Source organism: Bos indicus, chromosome 12 (assembly GCF_029378745.1).
Source record: "Bos indicus isolate NIAB-ARS_2022 breed Sahiwal x Tharparkar chromosome 12, NIAB-ARS_B.indTharparkar_mat_pri_1.0, whole genome shotgun sequence".
NCBI lineage: Eukaryota > Metazoa > Chordata > Mammalia > Artiodactyla > Bovidae > Bos > Bos indicus.
This window is the reverse complement of record NC_091771.1, coordinates 17,778,573-17,783,776: the sequence shown is the minus strand read 5'-3', so window position 1 is coordinate 17,783,776 and position 5,204 is coordinate 17,778,573.

The window sequence follows — 5,204 nt, the reverse complement described above, 5'->3', positions numbered from 1 at the left end:
TGGATTTATTTTCAAATGCCTGCTGATATCAACTGTACAGGAGACAAGTTAATTCATTTATCAAGTTAGATACAACCTCAGAAAAGTAACACAGGAGATGTAACAGTTAATTCAGGTGTATACTATCTTGTGTAGATTTGTCATAGAAATGATACTTCTGTTTCATTTGTTGCATAAATTCTATGATCAGTTCTTGAACAATGTATAGGATGGCTGCAAACCATTTCTTAACAGTTTGTCACAATGCTTGGATCACACTCTGAAATACTTTGGTTATAATGCACTTGCGCGAGGTTTTGTAATTCCATGCTGAAAGTGAAAGTTGCTCAGTCGTGTCTGACTCTTTGATCCCATGGACTATACAGTCCATGGAATTCTCCAGGCCAGAATGCTGGAGTGGGTAGCCTTTCCCTTCTCCAGGGGATCTTCCCAACCCAGGGATCAAACCCAGGTCTCTCTCATTGCAGGCAGATTCTTTACCAGCTGAGCCACAAGGGAAGCCCAAGAATACTGGAGTGGGTAGCCTATCCCTTCTCCAGTGGATCTTCCTGACCCGGGAATTGAACCAGGATCTCCTGCACTGCAGGCAGATTTTTTACCAACTGAGCTATCAGGTCAACATCCCCATGCCGAAATGTCCTACTACTTATCGGAATAAGCTTTATAAAATTCTTGATCAGATAATAAAAAGACAAGAAATTAAAATGACAAATTTCCATTACCGGTTTCATGATAAAATTCTTAAACTCAAAATTGATATTTACGTTCAAGTCAACAATCTGAAAATTACCCATGCAACCTGGCTAACCTGCTGTCTAGATTAATTTCATTAATTAAGTCATTGACTTATTCAGTGAACATTTATTGAGTGTCTAAAATACGTAATTGACTGTTAAAGGTCCTTTGTGCAGCAGGTGTGCTCAGTTGCTCAGTTGTGTCCCACTCTTTGCTACCCCATGGACTGTAGCCTGCCAAGTTTCTCTGTCCATGGGATTTCCCAAACAAGAATACTGGAGTGGGTGGCCATTTCCTTCTCCAGGGGATCTTCCCAGCCCAAGGATCGAACCTGCATCTCCTGCTTGGCAGGCAGTTTCTTTACCACTGCACCACTTGAGAAGCCCTGTTAAAGGTCCCAGCGTAATGAAAAAGACAAAATTCTTATGCTTATATTCTGTATTCTAAATATAATCATATAATTCCTAAGTGGGGTATTTATTTGGAAACTGAAGAACTATAAATGAGAATAATGACAACAGTAATAAGGAATATATTTTGAGAGCCATGTACCAGGCACTGTTCTAAATACTGTGTATCTCTGACAAGGAAATTCTAACACATCACTGCACTCTCCTAGTTTCAGCCTCTTTCTAAAGAAACACCCTCATTATATTAGGGTGGGGAATGGAGGAAAGACAGCGACTTCTTGCTGCTATTGTTGTTCAGTTGCTAAGCTGTATCTGAGTCCGGCCCCTGGACTTCTTGCTGTGACTTCTACCATTTACCTTGTATGAATATGTATGTGTGTGTGTGTGTTGGGGAGGGGTTGGAGAGGAGGGAGACTAGATTCCCTGTTTACTTCCTTCTTGGTAATTTTTGGTATTGTTTGTTCTTCACCACGAACTTACATTTCTGGTTTTACTAGTCACCTGGCTCCTTGGGTTTCTCTATTATAGGAAACCCCAAATTAAATTGCTCTTAGTACTGCCTAGGGGAAGGGCAAAGAGCTCTCAAGACAATGGGAGCAGAGTTGTTTGTAACAGGCAGCTCCACTTAATAACCAAACACAGAGAAACACAGCATTGTTCAATCTTGTAGTATCCTGGTACCATACCAGTCTTCTGTTTCGGGGGAGGAACTAAAATATAATCCATTTTTCAATGGAAACCATCCTAATTGAAATAAATCTGGATTCCAGAACTATTAGCTTCATATTTTCTTTATGTTCCTTCACAATTTGGGCTAACATTTGTCGAGCACTTATTCCAGCCACTGTTTCAAGCACTTTTATACAATTTAACTCACTTTGTACGCATGATGACTTTAGGCCTGGTTTTGATGTACATCTATTTCAAAGGCAGGGAAATTGGACTTCCCTGGCAGTCCAGTGGTTAGGACTCCATGCTCTCGTGCAGGACTCACAGGTTTAATTCCTGGTCAGGAAACTAGGATTCCCCATGCCACATGGGCAGAATAAATGAATAAACACTAGAGAAACTGAGGCATGAACAGTTGAAGAAATTTCTCAAAGTTATAGAGCAAGCAAATCATACAGCCAGGATTTGGGTCCAGGCAGTCTAGCTCTACATCCCATACTCTTATCCACGTGATAGATGCACTGTATCGATGTATTCTTTTCATTATATCACACGTGTGTAATTAATGCACTGACGAAGGTGCATGTTCAGAAGACAAACTGAAATTACCAGGGAGTCATCACAGTGCAGGCAGACAAAAATGGAGCGGGGAGGCCAGTTGTTCCAGTTCACAGAGTCTTTGTTCTGCTGCCATTCTGCTGTTGAGCCTACCACCGAACTTCCTTATTTCAGTTACTGTATTTTTCATTCCTAAAGTTTCCATTTGGTTCCTCCTTATATCGCCAATGGTTTGCTAAGGGTTTTGATTTTTTTCGTCTGTTTCGAGCATGTCTATAGTTGCTCACTGAAGCATTTTTTATCATGGCTGCTTTAAAATCTTTGTCAGGTAACCTAATGTCAGTATCAACTCTGTGTTGGCATGTATTAATTGTCTTTTATTCATTCAGTTTGAGATTGTGTGGTTCTTCATAGAATGGATGCCTTCAGATGGAAATCTGGACATTGTGTATGATGTTATGAGATTCGGGATTTTATTAAAACCTGTTCACCTGTTTGTTTTTTTGACACTGCTCGGTCAAGGAAAAGGGGGTGCTGCCTAGATACTGCCAGGTAAAGGGAGAAGACCAGATTCTCCTCTTGGCCTTCATTGACCCCCAAGGTGGGGAGCTCCTTATTATTGCTGGGTGGGAATGGGAGTCCTGATTTCCACCAGCACCAGGGAGGAGGCAGTTTTATTACCACTCTACAAGGATGAAAGTACTGACTCTCTGTCGGGTCTCTTCTGACACCACCCCAGTGGGGAAGGAGGGAAGAACCTCAATACTTTGGGGTTGGGGCAGAAAACCAGCTTCCCCATATGATCTCCACTGAAACTGAGGGGTGAGGGGGCTCAGTGTCAGTGAAAGTGCGGTACTCAGTGTTCTTTTCTGACACCACCCTAGCTGTAGTTTGCAAGGATGGAATCCTCCACTCCCCACCCCCCCGCCATATTTATTTATTTAGTTGGCTGGGCCAGGTCTTAGTTGCAGCATGTGGGATCGAACCCAGGCCCCCTGCATTAGGAGCATGGTGGAGTCTTAGCCACTGGATGGCCAGGAAAGTCCCAAGGATGGAATTCTTGAGGGTCTCCTCAGACTTTGTTGGCATTGGTGGATGTGGGGCCATGGTTTTTCTTGTGGTGTTTGGCCAGAGCAGAATGTTGTTGTCTGAAAATTTTCTATCTTGTTAGGCTGTACACTGCTTTTTAGTTACAGAGAACAGACTTTGGTGGGGGTACTTTTTTAATTTTGGTCTGTACCCAATGGCATTTCTGGCTTGCTAGCTTCTTTGGCACTGATTTGGGATATACAGGACAGAGAAGAAAATCCAGAGAACTCACCGCCATGTTGTTCCTTGGTTCTAGGGATCCCTGGCTGGCTTGTCTTCTCTCCTGCTCTCAGAGTCTTGTTTTGATTGTTTTATATATAATGCCTACAGTTTTTAGTTGAACTAATTGGGGAGAATAGGAAAAGTACTTGCACTCCATATTCCCCACTGTTATTTATTTTGTTGTTCAAATTGTCTCATAACTGGCCACTGGGAGACCCTTCATACTGGCCTCTGTATATTTCTGATGCATTTCAATCATTCTTTGAATACACCCTAACTTTCTGGGCTAACAAAATATTCCAGGCTCATCATATACTTTCCCTGCTCAATCCTTAAGCAGCCATTTCTCTAAGAATTCCGAGTTCCTTCCACTGGAGAAGGGTGGTTATACATGGGCACTAGATGTGCTTGCTGGTATTGGTGGTTGCTGCTCCCAGGTCTTCTCCGTGAACAGAGCACACATACATATTTATATCTGTGATGGTCAGTCCTATGTGTCAATTTGCCTGGGCAATGGTGCCCAGATACTTGGTCAACCACTATTCTAGATGTGTCTATGAGGGTGTTTTTGTATGAGATATACATTTAACTCAGTGGACTTTGAGAAAAGCAGACTGTCCTCCATAGAGTGGGTGGGCCTTACCCCATCATCTAAAGGCGTGACTAGAACAAAAGACTCACCACTTCCGAGAAAACGGAAATTCTCCAACTTGATGGACTTTGGACTTGAACGAAACATCTCTTTCATGTGTCTGCTGTCTGCTGGCCTTTGAACTTGAACCACTGCATCAGCTCTTCCTAGGGTTTCCTGCCTGATGACTCACTCTGTAGATTCTGGTCAAATCCAGAATCTAGCTCCATTATTGAATGAGCTAGCTCAAATGGTAAAGAACCTGCCTGCAATGCGGGAGACCTGGGTTCTATCTCTGTGTTGGGAAGATGCCCTGGAAAAGGGAAAGGCTACCCACTCCAATATTCTTGCCTAGAGAATTCCATGGACAGAGGAGACTGGTGGGCTACAGTCCATGGGGTCTCAGAGAATCCGACACGACTGAGTGACTAACACTTTCAATTTACCAAAATGAATCTCTCTCTCTCTATTCATATCCTATTGGTTCTGTTTCTCTGGAGACTCCTAACAGTATATACTCCTAACACATATTTATACTTATTTATATATCTGTATATCGACAACCATGAGTTTATGCTAACAATTAACTCCAATTGAGAGAAAACTCTTTCCTTCTATATTTTAACTTCCTTCTTTGATAGAGAAAAACCTGGATCCCACGATTTTTAATATATTCACTATTTGCTTAATTCCTCTTACAAGTCTTTGAGAGATGGTAGTATGTATTTTGTTAATTTTCCAACAGGCAGAAGCGAAGTGTCCTGAGGATGGGATCACTTTGCTTTCTAATTCCATAGGAGACTATAGATGTGGGGTGATGCTGGTTCGACCTCCAGGGAAGATATCCCAGGAGAGGAGCTGGGAGGTTGCCAGGGGCACAGCACACGTCC